The sequence below is a fragment of the Otolemur garnettii genome, unplaced genomic scaffold (assembly GCF_000181295.1).
Source record: "Otolemur garnettii isolate 467f Iridium unplaced genomic scaffold, OtoGar3 scaffold00112, whole genome shotgun sequence".
NCBI lineage: Eukaryota > Metazoa > Chordata > Mammalia > Primates > Galagidae > Otolemur > Otolemur garnettii.
The window spans coordinates 5,421,696-5,439,540 of record NW_003852507.1 but is presented as its reverse complement, the minus strand read 5'-3'; the positions used below and the strand labels follow the sequence as shown (position 1 = coordinate 5,439,540).

Below are 17,845 nucleotides of genomic sequence, written 5' to 3'. Positions count from 1 at the left end.
TCTCTCTCTCTCTCTCTCTCTCTCTCTCTCTCGCTATTTAGCAGTGTCTAGCACAGACCAAGTACTATAAATAGTAGTGACTGCTATTGCCATCATTCACTGACTTGCATAATATTTCATTCACTCCTCTAATCATTTTAATCCACCAAACGTTTATTCATTTAGTATCTGTTAGAGGGAATGGAGAGGGGTGAGTTTCAAAGAGGACTCCAACATGTCGTCCCAAAGCTGGGAGCAGAAGCACTGCAAAGTAATTGCCGTATTGCCTATGGGGAAGAGGAGAGCGCCCCCCACCTCTCATCACAGGAGAAATAAAGGGTATCTTTAGGAGCATTGAGCCTTTAAAATAGCTTGCAAAAATGCAGATGCAGGGACCTCAGCCCCCATGGACAGGATCCGTGTCTCTGAGGACGGGCTGCCTTGCTGCATCTTTGCAAAGCTTCACAAATGCTTCTGATCGATGCTAAGTTCAGAGAACCCTGGGGAAGGGCACTGAAGTGTGCATAGGATTTAATCCACGGAAGATCCATGTCTCTTCCTGGGGTAGGTATGCTATGTCTAGAGTGACCAGACGTCCCGCTTTTCAACAATTTGTCCCGCGTCCCGTGGCATTTTTAAAAAGTCCCGATTTTTGGAAAGAATGCACGAACGGGCGGGAGAACAAGAAGGGAATATACGCTTTTCGGCTGCCATGTGGCTATTTCGCCAGAATATGAGTTTTATATTATTTTTGTTAATTTTATAATGTTAAACTGTAATAATAACAAATAATTGCTGAGAAGTGATTATCGAGAACTGCTTATCAAAGTTTGCATTGTTGTCAGGCCCTGCCCTGCCCTGTCCCCAGCCTTGCCCCCGCCCTGTCCCCCAACCCTGTCGTCCCACCTTATCTATGTTAAAATCTGGTCACCCTAGCTATGTCACCACTGGTGCAGGGAACTGGGAGAGGACTACAGAAGCCTGGCAAAGGAAGGGACACAAGAGACATAGCCTTCATCCCCAACATGGGAATCTTCTCCACCTTCCCGGTGACACACAGTCCTAGAGCCTTTGCCTAAATATCACTCCTCTTTTAAGCCTCAGTTTCCCCATTTTTTGAAAGGGTTTGCATCAGAACATTTGTTAGATGCTTCAGCTCCAGCATGATATGGCTTTGACGCAGACATCAGTGCACTGCCAGGCAGCCTGTTAGATAAGACAGTGTGAACTTCCAGAGGCTTTGGTTCCGGGCCTGCTCCCGCTCCTTGTTACCCACAGAGAAAGCATAAGCCTTTTGCCCCAGGACCTGGGCCCCTCATGGAGGCAGCCCTTGTCCCCCTGCCCTTATTATCTCCTTGTGCTTCAGTTGTAATGAAATGACCTGTTTCTTCTTCCCCAGGCCCTCCACACATCACTCTACCATTCTCCAAACTTCACCCCCCTCTGTACCTGAATTGGAGCCTGTGAAACCGTTCAGGGCTTTGTTCAAATGCTGCCTCCTCTATGAGTTTGTCCTGAGTTCCTCCCAAGTGGAGTGATTTCTCTTTTTTATGTGTCCCATGCTAAACTCTACATCATTATTGTATTACTATCTGCTATGTTCACGGAGAGCTTGCTGTGTGCTGGGCATTACGTAAAGCATGTCTCATGCTTTGCTTTATTGGCCCTTGCACAAGCCCATGACGTTGGAACTAATGTCATTTCCATTTTATAAGTGAGATTCAGGGTGATCAAATGACTTGCCCACAGAGACTCTGCTGTATAGCCAGTACTTTCTGCAAGTGTCTTATCTCAATGCCAAACTAGAGACTCCTCCTAGGTGTCCTAAGTGCTGTGTATTTCTCAGGACCTATAACAGTGATTTTCAACTGGTGTGCCATGGCACACTGGTGTGCTATGAGCAGATCCTAGGTGTGCCGCAACAAATGTTAAAGATCATTAATTAAATTATTTCCAAAAGAAGTTCAAACCACAGTTAAGTGTATTATTTTTTTAACTCTTTTTTTTTTTTTTTTGAGATGGAGTTTCCCTCTTTCACCCTGTGTATAATACAAAGTACCATGGCATCACAATTCACAGCAACCTCAAACTCTTGGGCTCAAACAATCCTCTTGCCTCAGCCTCCTGAGTAGCTGGGGCTACAGGCGCCTGCTACAGGCTCAGCTAGTTTTTCTATTTTTAACAGAGACAGGATTTCACTCTTTCTCATGCTGGCCTTGAATTCCTGAGCGCAAGCAATCCAACTGCCTCGGCCTCCCAGAATGCTTGGATTGCAGGGATGAGCCACCATACCAGGCTTTTGACTCTTTTTTTTTTCTTTTTTTTTTTTTTGATCAGCATAATTTAAGTGTGCTGCAGGAGTGTAACCATAGGTTCAAGTGTGCCCTGAGGGAGAAAGTTTGGAAAACACTGTCCTACAAGGAGAACTTGAGAACTTGTATTATGGAAGGCAGCAGGAAGACATCACTGGCAGATGGGACGGCAGGGATGGAGAGTCAAAGCTATCTCTTGAGACACTTAAAAATGAGAAGAATCACTAAGGAAACAAAAAATTAGGGCCAACTTTCTCTTAATCCAAGGCGGTGAAGTCTGGCTGTGCCCAGGCTTAGCAGCAGCAAGCTGAGAAAAATGCCCCCAGCAAGAGTGCTAGGTTGCGAAGGGTCCCAGACATGTCTAGATGATGCCATTTTTAAAGTGAAGTCGTTTTCTTAAGAAGAGCTGGGAACGAAAAGTAAAGTAATAGCCGCAACACTAGTGAAATGCGATTTTTAGTTCTTCTCCTGTACATGGTAGGAAAGGCGGGCGTTGGGGGACTAGTGGAGAAGAAATCTCTTCCTCTGGCCTGTGAGAGAGCAGACTCAAGGCCCTTTCCTTTCTTCACCGTTGCTTTTTAATTCAAGAAGTTGTTCAGATGGGAGAAGCCGCCAGTCCATAATTGTCCCAGTGGCAGCCAGCATTGATGGAATCCATGAAACTGGCCTTTTGGTAAAAGGGCTTTGAAAGATGACTGCCAAGGGTTAAGAACCAGAAGGTTTATTTTTCATTTGGGCAGAGATGAATCCCAGATACTTCTTTTTAATCTGAGATTTTTTTTTCCACAGTTTTTCAAGCCTCCAAATGAATAGGGGGAGACAAGTGAACTGAAGAGGTTCCAATTTGCAACAAGAGTGCAATTTCAATTGATTTAAAGAGGGGAGCAACACAGGTAATAATCACAGAAAGGGACTGGAATTAGTCAATAAATAAGGTTCAAGGTCCCACGCCTGACTTCTCTTTCATCAGCTGTAAAGAATGAGAATAAAAAGACGGAGGGTTCCATTTATCAGGTTCCTAATAAGAGCACAAAGTAGTGAATCCCACAGCTCAGGACCTGGGCCAGGCAGGTCATGCCCGGGACACACTGTGATCTAATCAGGAATTTACCCACCTGGCAGTTTGACTCGGTGCCTAAAGATGGACTCCCTGATTGCAGCCCACCCAAGAGCTTTGGCACTCCCAGCTGCATGCCCTCGTGGTCTGAGAAACCTGGCTCCTTGCATTTTGATGACACGGGATCTGACCAAACACCCGCATAAAGCACTAGATAATCCACCTCTCCCTCATCCTCCCCAGGCCCCGTCCCGTTCTGGCTGTCAGTCATGGAGAACTGTTTCATTAATTCAATGTCTGGTGTTGGGCCGGTCACCACCCACTCGGAGCATAATTGTGGCTGTGGTGCAGAGTTGATTAGATACAGGGTTTGGCGCAATCTCTGGCACACAGTAAACACTAGGCATGTGTTAGTCTTTATTATTGTAGGTGTTGCTTTTCTGATTATTCTATAAGATGATGAATGCTAGGCTGTGTGTGTGCACGTGTGTTTTGTGGAAAGGAACAATTAGCACAGCACAGCATGGCAGACCAAGGTAAGAGGTCAAGGAAAGCTTGGGGTGTGAGCAAATGTGACACCCTTACTGACAGGGGACAGTAAGCTTCCAAGTTTATATGCTCAAGACCAGGCTATGGCATGGAGTCATTGATGGTGACACTGCAGATACAGATAAGAGCGCACCACTCCCAGGCCCCCCTCCCCCCGCCATGGAATTTGGATTTTCATCCCATCGGTTTCTAGACTTTTCCATTTCTTAAAAGCATAGATGAAAGAACAAGGAATGTGGGGGCTGTTGGGGCAAAACCCAAAGAAGCTTCTTCAGGGTTGGCATTTTGAGGGCATCTCATGTTTTATCTTTGAAATGTATTCTAGATTTGGGTTCTACTCTGGAGTATGATCCAACCTAAAAGTTAAAAATGATGGAACTCTAGGAAGATGCTTCAGATTGACCTGAGGGGTTAGCTGCCCTATACCCTTAGAACCTGGGTACTCAGTCTGATAAACACCATCACAGGTGGTGGATGGAAATGTGGAGACAGATTTTTAAGACAGAGAAAGGCACGCTCACGTTGGCATTTCAAAAAGATGGGGTTGATGGCTGGAGGGAGTAAGTCAGGGGCCAGAAATCTCGTCCCAAAGTAGCTCCCATAGTTCACTGTCTGGTCAATGGAGGTAGCAGGGATGGAGCTCAGAATGGCTCACTATGAGTTCCAAGGTTCCAGAACACTCTTCTCACCATTGACATGAGTAGCTTTTTTGTTTGTTTGTCCCTTTTTCTTTTCACTTAAAATGATGATTCCTTGTTTTAAAGGATTTTGGGGGCTGAGGAGTCGACATTCTGATTTAATGTAACTGGTTCTGGCTAGAGTGTTTTCTCTGTATCAGGTGACACCTTGACAAGCCCCTTCCGACATGGCAGGTGGGTGGCTCAACGCAGCCATCTGTTAGGGAGCAGAGGAGGAGGGGTCAGTCAGAATCCCTGGGACGTCTCTTAACCACCCGGGTTCATGGAGGGCCCTCTGGTCTTCTAGGTCCACTGCCTGGGCTACCAGTCTTGGCTTTGGTCAAGCTTTGCTCTGTGGTCCCTGCCATCAGGGTGTCCTGACGCCCAGCATCCAAGCTCACTTTCTGTACCTCTCAGCATTGCACGGCCCCTACTTCTCCCCACGCTCACCCAACTCCGGTCCCCTCCGCAGTCCTTGGGGAAAGCACTTCCAGCACAGCCCACTCCTCATCCCTCCAACCTTTGAGCCTGTCTGCTTCTCAGACAGTGCACCCCCAGCTTCTCGTTAAGCCTCCTTAAGCCTCTGTGTGTTGTCTGTGTCATGGGTGTCTGACAACTCGGCTTTGTCAAAGGGGACAGGCAGGCAGAGAAAAGAAAACAAGATAAACCAACAAAAACAGGACAGGGAGGGGGGACATCTACAACAGTAAGGGCCAAATATGAATGAAAATCCCATCACTTCCCCTGTGTTATGCATTTGTTATGTTCCTCTCACTACCCCCGACCCCTGCCGGCCCCAGCTTAACATCTTTTATTGGTATAAATGTCCACGTCCATGCGTGTTCTTCTCCATGTTTGCGGGAGAGATGAAGAAGCTGGGTCCGTTCTAGGCCACTTGCACAGACTGTTTCCTCCTGGTGCCATGTGCTGCAGGGACCAGATGCAATCCAGAGGGCCACCTGGTGAGTGGGGATTCAAGGAAGGGCAGGTCAGTGTTGCCTAGAAGGCCCTGCTGGACTGGCAGCACCTTGGAGGGGATGGGGAATTTACCTTTGCACCTGGACCACATACAAGGACTGGCTCTGCAGAGGGGTAATAGTGGACAGCTACTGTAGACCACACCATGTCCCCACAGTTTACCTGAACTAGGTCCTCTGATCCTCAAAGCCCCTTGTGAAGTTGGCATTGTAAAGGACACGGGGGGGGGGTCAGCAAAGTAAGCGCCCCCCACCCTGCAAACATGTTCACACCTTCATCCTTGGAACCTGTGAATATGTGACTGTATCTGGCAAAAGAGACTTTGCGGATGTAGTTCAGGTTCAAGGCTTTGAGATGGGGAGATGATCCTGGATTATCAAGGCACATCCAATCTCATCACGTGAGACTTTAACATTGGAGAACTGTTTTCTGGCTGCAGAGAACCAGAGAGATGGTAGCATGAGAAGAACTTTGTGGCAGGATCCCCGGGATGTGGGCAGCCTCTAACAGCTGGAAAAGGCAGGCTGGATTTTCCGGAAGAGCCTCCAAAAGGAACACGGCCCTTCCGACATCTGAGTTTTAGCCCCATGAGAGCTGAGTTGGAAGAAGTTTGGTTCTTCCAATTTATAGAACTGTAAGATAGTAGATTTGTGTTGCTTTCAATCACTAAGTTTGCAGTCATTCTTTAGAGCAACAATTTAGAACTAATACAGGTTTTCAGAAGGGCTAAGTGACCCAGCCAGTAAGCAATAGAGCTGGGATTAAAGCCCAAGTAGTCTGGTGCTGAAGCCCGTGCCCTTGGGCCCTATGTAGCATGGACAATTTTGCCACCATTATTGACTAAGTAAATAAAGGAAGGAAGGGAACAAGATTAGGGAAAGGAGAGAAAAAAGGAAGACCAGAAGGATATAATACTTGCACAGGTCATAGTCTGGTGTTCCATTTACTTCCCTCGTATATTTCTGCTTACTTAATAGCAAACGTAAAATGTGTGCGCTCTCTCTCTCCCTCCCTACCTCTCTTCCTGTCTCATATGGCTGGAAGCACCTAACGGAGAACTTTCTAGAACCCAGGCCCACTGCACCTTTGTCTGAGCATCCCTTTGTTCAGGGCATGGTAAAATTTCAAGATGCCAAGTTGCAAACAAGCACACAGCTTTGCATTCAGTGGCGGTTTCTGGCTGAGATCCAGGAAGCGTCCTTAGCTCATCAGGGACCCCTGCCAGCTCATCCATTTTATTCTGATTTCACCTTCCGACTCAGTCCCTTGAACCTTCTGGTTAGGCCACAACTAGGGTTGCCAGATTTGGCAAATAAAACACAGGGTCCCCAGTTAAATGTACATCTCAGATAACCGACAAGTAACTTGTCAGTGTAAAGATGTCTCAAATATTGCACGGAACATGCGTATGCTAAAAATTATGACTTGTTTATCTGAAATTCAAATTCAAATGGGCATCTTGAACTTGATCTGGCAGCCCTCCCCACAGCAGATCAGCAAGGAGACCATGCTGGAGCAGGAGAGTGTTGCAGCCCGCTTGAACCATGCTGGGGAGAGCTGTCCATCCCAGGCCAGTGCAGGGATGAGCTCCGCTGTCCCTTCCAGATGAGAGTCCTGTACAGATGCTCAGCCTGGGGCAGGGTGAACATATAGACGGGACAATGAGGTCAGTGGAGGAGGTGGGCTGAGGCAGACACAGGATCCTCTGACCAGCCCTCATGACCCAGAAGATACTGCCCTCTCATCTTCAGCCTTCCAGATGATTCCTCCTGCAAGTCCAGCAATGGGATGGCCAAGCTTTCCTGGGCAGGCAAGAGGTAAAGGGATGTGAGAATGATTCACCCTTTGGGGGCTTTGGCTCCCTCAGTAGTTTGCCTGTGGTGTAGGACCCCAGGTCTAGAGCACCCATGTTTTGGTTCTGCACCTACAGCTCTGTGACCCTTAGCTCTGTAATACCCTCTACTGCCCACACAGCTAGAATCGCCCCAACACTGCCCAGTTCTTAATTCTGTCTTTTCCTTTTCTTTTTCAACTGTATTGTGTGTTGGGGATTCAGTCCTCTAGCAGCCCAGCAACTAATCCATCAATGAGTCGTAGTTATTGAGCGCTTACTGTGCACAAAGCATGCGTCATCTCAGCAGTGGAAACGAGTCTCTCTCCCAGGAGCTCATTGTCAAACTGAAAAAAAAATGACGTGGGGGGAAAATGAGCAAATGACAAGATGGTTCTGTCATTCAAGAAGCATCCCCTGGACATCCATCACCACGCGGGGTGCCAGGGATGTGGAAAAGAAGGCGGGAGCTCACTTTGGGGAGGAGAGCCCAAGATGCAAACAGTCTCTGGAAGGCCCCGAGAAGGGCCCAGGCCCGGGCACCTGAACAAGGTTTGGCTGAGGCCCAAATGATCTCTAGAGAGAGAAGCAGAAGTCATATAGTAAGTGAAGCCACAGCGAGACGCAGCCTTCCCTACTTCTGCCCGAGATCTTTGTGCCGTGAATTCTGCCTCCTCCATTCTTTGTGCAATTAGATGGAGAAAAATTTATTCAGCAGAATCCCTCCTGTAAAGAGACCACTGAGCCCATCTGGAAAGTGGCCTCGGATAAGCAGTGTCGGTGTGGAGTGTGAAGAGAGATTCTGAGAACACACTCAAGCAACAGAAGCTGGTCTCCTGCAATGCCTGTGTCAAGAGTGTGGGTGACCGTGCTGGCTTTGCACTGGAAGCCTGGCTTCCTTAAAAGATTGTTACTTTGTTCTCCATTAGCCTCAGTATCTCCTATAGCCTCACATAGACGCACCAGCCCTTAGGAACCTGCCGTTCCGGCCCAGCTGGGCACTTCCTCTGTGCCAGGGGACAAGGAAAGAATTCTGGTCTTTGCTCTCCATGGTGTTACAGCATAACACGATTGTCTACAGAGTATGAATCAGACACCCCTCTCAACACATAATTCTGAGCACACTGTCTCAATATGTGTACGCACATTTCTTAAAAATAGATTATGTACCTCAACCAGTTTTCCAATAGTTCGTGAAAATAATGAAACATGCACAAAATAGAAGCTGTTAAAACAATGAGGTGTGAATAAAATAAACAGGACCAGTTTTTTTAAAAAGTATTAACAAAACATCATGAACGATAGCAAAGCCCTTGCATATTTCAAATAGTCATTTTGCTGACTGCAGCCTCTTTGTGTGGCTTTTCTTTCCAGATCTGATCAGGTCAGCGTTGCTTTTGACCTGCAGACCTGGCTGACGGTGAGACGGGACTGGGAAGGCTGCTGTGGGTGTGTTGTTAATGTCAGTTTCAGCTTGTGGTTTCTTTGCAGGAATCTTTTGAAGCTGCCTGTCCCTTTTGTAAGGGTTGGTTTCATTAAAATTCAAAAACATGTTGTAAAACTCCTCTTAGCTGGGCACACGTCAACTGGGTCCATCAAGCCATATCTGCAAGTTTAAAAAGGGGCTGGGAGCTCCACCCTGCCGACTCTCCACTGCTGGGAATTTCCCCATGGATGCTTGGGGACCATACGTGACACACGGCTGCCCAGCAGTGGGCTGAGTGAGGGTGCTAGTATCAGTGTGCTTATGAAATGAGTAATGCTTCATTTCCCATTTTTATTTATTAATAAATATCAATGGAAGTTCTCATGTTATCTTCCCAGCCTTTATTGGATCTTTTGTTTGTTTGTTTGTTTGACACAGACTCTTACTCTGTCACCCTGATAGAGTGCTGTGGCATCATAGCTCACAGCAACCTCAAGCTCTTAAGCTTAAGAGATTCTTTCACCTCAACCTCATGAATAGCTGGGACTATAGGCACCTGCCACAACACCTGGCTTTTTTTTAGAGATGGGGGTCTCACTCTTGCTCAGGCTGGTCTCGAACTCCTAAACTCAAACAATTCGTCTGCCTTGGCCTCCCAGAGTACTGGGATTACAGGCGTGAGCCACCCTGCCCAGCTATTGGATCATCTTTAATACCCTGCTTTGGTAAAATCAAGCTGCAGGGTGGGGCATATTATTGGTATAAGCCAAAGAATCCCACACGTGAATGTGTAAGGATCACTCACTGTGATGTGATGCAAGGGAAGGAAACCCAGGCTGCTGAGAGAGCGTGTGGACTGGGAGGCTTAGACCTTGCCTGGGTGGCCAGGGACCCCCTTCCTGGAGGACACCGTTTGAGCTGAGTTCAAAGATAAAACACAGTTTCCCAGGGAAGAGACATCGATATACAGGAGACAACACTCATAGGGCCCCAGTGTCAGAGGAAGCCAGGTCTGTCAGGGAAGCTGCAAAGGGGCAGGTGCCTAGAATATGCATAGGACAGTGGCTTCAGATAAACCCTGACACCTCTTAGATACAGGGGACCTTTAGTGGTTGCATTTCAAAGGAGGCACTGAGCAAACGGAGCTGAAGAGAGGCTGAGACGTCAGGGGAAGGCAAAGCTATAAAAGAGCTTGCTATGCCCCCGGCTGAGGACAAGTTTGGGGCAGCTGGCAGGAGGTGGGGCCTGAGGGACTGGGAGGAAGGCTGCCCTGAGCACATTGGGATTCAGCCCAGAACCGTCTGGGAGACAAGAAAGATGAATAATGAGAGAGGGCGGCAAAGGGTGCGGGGAAGGGCAGGGCTCCATTGACAGCAATCACAGTTGCCAATAAAAACCCAAGCCTGCTGTCCACTGGCAAGTCTTCCCCTTGTTTCAAAATTACAGTCTGTGTCCCCAAACCCCCGCTCCAGCATTAAATTCTAAATTAGTTCCTCTGCCACGTGGTACTTGCACGCACCTCAACTCAGCTCTGCCACAAACCCTGAGGCCCAGGGAAGGCTTTCATAATGAAATACAAATTGTTTCATAACCTGCATTTAATTAATGCCACCTTACACTTAAGGTCTACAAGGAAGGCTCTGTAAACACACTTCAGCACACAGGCACTTCTTGCAACGAATGAAGAAGCAAAAGCCAGCGAAGTCATTAGCTTTGGTTCTATTCAGTGAGCAAAACACACTTCTTTACTCTGGGTAAGTATTTTAGGATCCACTGGAAGCCATTTGCAAAGCACGTACTGAGAAACTAATATTTGCAGTGAGAAGTATTTATGTTCATTGGAGGGGCAGCATTGTGTAGGCAAAAGAGTAAGGATTTTGGAAGCAGAAAATGCCGATTGGAATCTCAGACCCCCTAAGTCACCTGCTATGCAAACCCGGAAATGTCATGCAAGGTCTCAGAGCCTCAGTTTCCTCATTCACAAAAATGTATTATATTTACCTTGTGGAGTCAGGATGATGGTTAAAGGAGACAGGGAATGTGAACAACTGCCCTCTCTGGTGCATTCTGTTAGTAAGTTCCCCATCAGTATGTGCGCACTGTGCACGGGTACACCTGTCTTCTAGAATGAGTTGGCAAAGAGGCTACCCTTGGCAGCTCCTCTCTGCATTTCACTACAAGCCTAGAAACAATTATTAACTGTTTGGAAAATGTTTGAACTTCGTTAACTTTCCAACTCTTGTGATTTTTGTGACCTGTTTGCTGGTATGTGAGCTTGGGCCAGTCACTTCAGTGATTCTTATTGTGTCTGACATATTCTTGTAAGTACCCTTAAATTCTGGGAGGAAAAGAGAAAGGCAAGTAGGTAGAAAGAGGAGGGTGGGAAGGAAAACACAATAGCACTAAAAATGAGTAGAGCTTACTATTGGCCACGCTCTGCTCTGAATGCCTACCATACCTATTCAATTAATGGTCACAACCATCCTATGTGGTAGAAACCACTTCATCCCCATTTTACAGATGAGAAAACTGAGGCTCTGCCACCTTCTTGCGAGGTGGATTGAGGCAAATGTTTAGTTCTCTGAGTTTTGGTTTCCTTATCCTTAAGATGGGAATAATAATGATATTCAGGATTACCCAGTAGGTGGGGCCTGAGGGACTGGGAAGAGGGCTAGGATTGAATTATATAATTCGCATATAAAATCCTTGTCATATACATAATGCATGGTAAGAAGTGTTATTTCCCAAGGAAGAATCGAGCAAGGATGGTCTCATTCTCCTCTCCTGAGAGGCTTGTTGGAAAAGGAAAGCAGGAGGGGAGACGGGGGGAGCTGCACAGCTGGGCAGAGAGTACTGAGTGCTGGGTGTGGGGGAGGCAGGGGCAGTGGGGCCCAGTGGAAGTTTAGGTGCTGAGTAAGTCTGTGGTGGTTTGATTTCTGCCTGCCACTCAGCTTTCTGCCTGAATCCCATCCTCAGCTCCCATGAGTGTGCTGAGATGGTAAAGAAAGTCCTGACTTTCATTCAGAAACATTCCAGGACTTCACAGTACATTGAAAAACCAATCACAAGGCATCAGTGGGCTGCAGACAGATTTTTACTCCCAAGTCCTCGAGTAATTTCTCCCTATTAGTCCCCACTTCCTCATGCTTGGAGGGCACAAAGCAAAGCTCAGATGGCACTTTCCAGTGACTCTCCCTCACCTAGGCTTGAGGTCCTGGAGGAAGGACGCTAGGCTGGGAACCAGAAAGGGAAACTGAGGCCTAGGGCCACTGAGTGACTTGCCAACAGGTATGCTACTGGACTTGGCTTGGGGGACTCATTTGCTTCTATAATTTCAGGGTGTTGTGTTTGTATTTATTCTACAGAAATGGTGGCTCTTGTAGTGAAGCAATCCAGGCTTCACTACAGACCCAGGCTGGGTCTGAGTGTTTGAACATCTCTGCCCTGTGCAAAACAATTGGCCTTCTGAAGGACACACAGCACTCAGGAGGCCAGGCCCTATTTTTTGAGCTCAGACTTCCTAGATCAGAGTGCTAGCTTATTAGACACTAGCCCAAGTCAGCGCAGGCTGCTTGTTCTCAGAGGCTGGTAATAAATGTGGCTTAGCACACATTTACTGAATGAGAAAATAAAAGAGAGAGAGGTGCAGTTGTGAGAGAGAGGTGCAGTTGTGAAAGAGAACAGTGTGGGTGAGGGGAGTGGTGGAGTCACCCAGGTGCCTCTCATGGAGCTGGTCAAACTGAGTCAGAGCCTAGCTAGCAGAGTCTGGCTGGGCATTCTCCAGGACACTGAGCAGCAGAGGACAGCTTGGTGAAGCATTAGGACAGAAGTTGAGGTCAGCTTGGGGCCCTGTGTCAAGTGGGGCAGGCTCGTGCATCCGGGGTGGGCTCCTTGGCTGGGAACCACATGCAGCTTTCAACCCACCTATGCTCAGGACTGCATCCTGCCACGTGATGCTCCAGACCATATAAATGGTGGTGGTCCTGAAAGACTGTTGGAGCTGGAAAACTTCTATTGCCCAGTGATGATGTAGCTGTCTTGATGTCCTAGTGCAACATGCCCCTTGTTTGTTTATGGTGACACTGATGTAAGCAAACTTACTGCCTGCCAGCCATATAAAAGCACAGCACATTGCTGGGTGCAGTGGCTCACACCTATAATTCTAACACTCTGGGAGGCTGAGGCAGGTGGATTGCATGATCTTACAGGCTCAAGACCTGAGCCACAGCCAGACTTCGTCTCTAAAAATAGTCAGGCGCTGTGGTGGGTGCCTATACTCCCAGCTACTTGGGAGGCTGAGGCAAGAGGATCACTTGAGCCCAAGAGTTAGAGGTTGGTGTGAGCTATGATGCCATGGCACTCTACTGAAGGTGACAAGGTGGTAAGACTCTCTCTCTCAAAAAAAAAATATATATATATATTTAGTACATGCAATTATGCATAGTACATAATGCTTGAAAATGATAATAGGCAACTACATTGCTAGTTTATGTATTCACTGTACTGTACTTTTTAAACTAAAAAAAAAAATTTTTTTTTAATGTCAGGGTCTCTCTGTCACCCAGGCTGGAATGTCTTGGCAGGATCATAGTTCACAATAACCTCAAATTTCTGGTCTCAAGCGATCCTTCCAAGTAGCTGGGACTACAGGTGCACATCACCATGCTTGGCTAATTTTTCTGTTTTTTGTAGAACTGGAGTCTCAATACTTGGCTCCGGCTGGTTTTGAACTCCTGGGCTCATTATCTCCTCCTGCCTTGGCCTCCCAAATCAGTGGGATCACAGGTGTGAGTCACCTCTACTACACGTTTCATCATTACTTTTTATGAGTGTACTCTTTCTACTTATATAGAAAAGGTCGTTGTAAAACAGCCTCAGGCAGGTCCTTTGGGAGGTATTCCAGAAGTAGATGTTGTTATCATAGAAAATGACAGCTCCATGCACATCATGGCCCCCAAAGACCTTCCAGTGGGATGAGATGTGGAGGTGGAAGACAGGGCTATGGATGATCCTGGCCCTGTGTAGACCTGTGCTGATGTGTGCATCTGTGTCTCCATAATAAAAACTTTAAAAAGCAAAAAATAAAAATAAAAAAGCTTATAGAATAAGGATGTGAAGAATATGTTTTTGTACAGCTCTATGTTTGTTTTAAGCTCAGGGTTATGACAAAAGAATCAAAAAGTTAAAGAAAATTTTAAAGTGTATAAAATAAAAAGGTTACAGTACACTGAGGCTAATTTATTCCTAAAGAAAAAAAACTATTTTTATGAGTTTACCATGGCCCAAGTGCACAGGGTTTATAAAGTCCAAAGCAGTGCACAGTGGTGTCCTGGGCCATCACATTCACTCTCCACTTGCTGACTCACCCACACCAACTCGCTTCCTGGGCCGTCACATTCACTCTCCACTTGCTGACTCACCCACATCAACTCCCATCCTGCAAGCTGCACTCACGGTGAGTGCCCATAACAGGTGCACTATCTTTTTTTATTTTTAATACCATATTTTTACTGTACTTCCTCTATATGTAGATAGATTTAGATACACAGATCTTTACAATTGAGCTATAACTGCCTACAGCATTCAGTATGGTAACATGCTGTCCATGTGGGTAGTCCAGGAGCAAAAGCCAAGGTGTGCAGGAGGCTGGCCCACCTGGTGTGTGCATGCACCCTCCATCATGTTCACATGATGAAATTGCCAAGAGATGGGTTTCTCAGGACATATCCCTGTTTCCCAGAACGTATCCCTGTTGTCTTTAAGTGACTGGTGACTGTGCTAAGAAGGAACTGGAGCAGAAGGGCTGGGACTGGGAGTCTCAGGTGTCAGTAGAACAGCCCGATTGCAACAAAATACCCCAGGGAGATGTGAAGGTGAAGACATGACTGGAACACTCCAGCGGAGGAGCCAGTGACCCGCTTCCTGGTGTCCACACTAGAATCCCCCACTGCATGTGGCATTGTGGTCTGGATGCTTATGTCCCTCCAAAATTCATGTTGATGCCTAATCCCTGCTGTGGTGGTTTTAAGAGGTAGGGCATTTGGGAGGTGACCAGGTCAGGAGGGCTCCATCCTCATGAATGGGGTAAGTACTCTGTAGGAGAGGCCTGGGGAGCCTTCTCGTCCCTCCTGCTGTGTGAGGAGAAGCAAGAACGCACTGTCTGTGAGAAACAGGCCCTCTCCAGGCACAGAATCTGCCAGGGCTTTGACCTTGGACTTCCTAGCCTCAAGAACTGTGAGCACTAAATTTCTCTTGTTTATAAATTGCTCAGTATGAGATTTTTATTCCAGCAGCCAAGACAGACCAAGACATGTGCCTGCTCTCCTGTTGCACAGCCAACTGGCCTATGCAGGGTGGTGAGAAAGGAACAGTGTCGGTGTCTGACCACAGGCTAACACCACATGGAAAGGACATAGGGACTTCCCACCCACCACAAGCACTGTGGATTCCTATCCTTTGCTTGCTGGCCTTTCACCAGTATGGGGCTCTCTGTCTGTCTTTGATTTAAAATCAGACTCAGTTGTCTGGTCTTGCTGCTGTCTGTGCGCTGGGCTCCCACCACTCCCAAAGGGCAGCAAGCTGGACTGAGCCCAGACGGAAGCCCAGGCATGGGGTAATGTTTTTGCGAGAGATTTGCAGGCTCAAGTGATGGCCACACCAGCCTTTAGCCCCAGGTCTGACCACTGCAGCAGGCATCCTGATTTTGTTTCTCTGGACTGGCTTATTGGAGTGGGCAGAGGGCTGGTATCCCAAACAGAGGGAGCTAATTATACCCCTGAGGAGTTTTTAGAAGAAGGCAGCCGAGCCCCACACTTCCTCAGGCCTCTGATTGGCTCCCGCACACCTCCCCTCATCCCCATCGTACCCTTTATTAGATCACTGTTGGATTCCAGCTAGGTTTAATTCAGCGTTCACTTTTCTAAACATCCCAGAGATGACAATTATGCCACAGACGTTTTTTAGAAACTGCCAAAGGTGTCTGAGGCCATATCAACTCAGGAACTCTGATAACCGTGTTGCTTGTTTTAACACAGGCTTTCTGGGGAGCTGGCCCAGAATCCTCTGCCAAAATCTTTGCAGACTGCTCTCTCCCTGTGCTTCCCGAGCACCTCATTTACTTAAGTGGTTTTGCCTCCTTCAGGTTGCTTTGTAATTGGGGCGATTATTCATTCCCGTCATGAGACGGAACTGGGGGAAGAGGCTGGCTCTGGACCCCACACGCTCTGTCCTGCATCCTGCTACATTTTATCACACGTCTTGCTCTTAGCGCTTGACTTCTGTCCTCGCTGCTGTCACTGCCCCGTGGCCACTGTCCAGAAACAGCAGCAACATTGTCATGATGGGATCAGGCTTGGGGAGAAAGGCAGTGGGATCTTTGCCCGCAGGCCAGCCAGGAAGATGTGGCTCCCTGTAGCCTAACCAGACGGTATGTCAAGTCTTCCAGGCAAAGCAGCCCAGGATGGGGTGTTCTGGCCATTCCCCCCGCCCCTCCGGCAGACCTGGGTTGTGTGTGCCCAGCAGGGGTTCTCTGTGAGAGTCGTTCATAAGGATAGCGGTCAGGGACCTGCCCTGTCACTGCATGTTATCAGGAGGGTTCATAAGAGCCACCAGAGGGACATCCCCACCTCAGAGGTTCGCCCAGGACCTCCTGCCTCCTAAGCGCTAACTGCTCTGCTCTTCCTCTCTGTCTTTGTCATTCTGACTGGGTCGCCTGGCTCTCAGTGTCTGCTCCAGGCTCCCAGCACAGGTTTACATGAACCATCAGGACACCCTCTGCCGGATCACCCATCTCTGACCAGCCCTCTCTTCCAACACCACCTTCACCCAACTCCAACTTCTTCACAGCCACTCAGTTTCAGCAACACTCAGAGTTACTGGTAAGAGAACCCATCCCTGGGCTTTGGCCCCATGGAAAATAAGCTTGTTAGAGAGGCCAGTGAGTAACAGACAATTATAACTCGATGTGATAAGGTCCACGACAAGAGAGCGTAAGGGTTTAAAAAGCCAGAGGAGCACAAAGTCCAGGCTTGGAAGCCCCAGGAGGCCTTCCTGGAGGAAGAGATTTCTAAGGTGACACCTGGGAAGGGCAATATCCCAGGCAGAGAGAGCAGCATATGAAAAACCAAGCAGGTTTGGGGACCTTCGGAAGCGCAGTAGCACAGATCAGCCTTGCTTGGGACATACTTTGAGTTCTGATCCAGAAGTGGGAGTGGACTCGTCCTAAGCCATGCACAATCTTGAGGACAAGGATGTCCTTAGAGGTCAGGGAAAGCCAAGAAGCCAGTGACTGATTGTGAGAATTGGGTCTATGATCTCATCTCCATTAACACGGCCTCATGTCGCTTAGAAGTCTGACATCAATCTGATTCTTCCCTTGTTTTGTGATTGGAGAGTATATGTTCTTTACTGAGCCACTATCCCCTGTTGAAGACTGGAGTCATTTCTAATTTTTCTGCTATAATTCTATAATATGATTACAAACATCTCTGCATATAAAGTCTTTTTCTCCTTTCTCCTTCTCGGTTCAGTTTCTAGGGAAAAATCTCATGACTGGAATTTCTGGGGCAAATGTTATAAATGTCCCCGGGGCCCTTTCTATTTCTACCATGCTGTGCTGCTTCTAAAACCAAACAGTGGAAAACAGAGATGTTAATACTACTCTTCCCCACGAAAACACCCCAAAGTGCTAACACGATTAGAACCTGGAATCAGGTCACTGAGTTAAACTTCTAACTCAGGCTGGGTGTGGCGACCCACACCTGTAACCTAGCCCTTGGGAGGCTGAGGCAGGTGCATTGCCTGAGCTCACAAGTTCAAGACCAACCTGAGCCAGGGTGGGACCCTATCTCTAAAAATAGCTGGGCATTGTGGTGGGCACTTGTACACTGTAGTGGGCGCCTGTAGTCCCAGCTACTCGGGAGGCTGAGGCAAGAGTCTGAGGTTGCTGTGAGCTGTGATGCCGGGGTACTCTACCAAGGGTGACAAAGTGAGACTCTGTCTTAAAATAAATAAATTTCTAAGTCAACTTGAGAAATT

General features: G+C 47.6%; 1 protein-coding gene across 1 annotated transcript in view; it reads left to right on the top strand.

Annotated features, from left to right (window-relative positions):
• Positions 1–17,845, top strand: part of ASIC2 (acid sensing ion channel subunit 2) — a 1,089,542-nt gene that overhangs the window by 455,661 nt on the left and 616,036 nt on the right. The window lies entirely within an intron of this gene.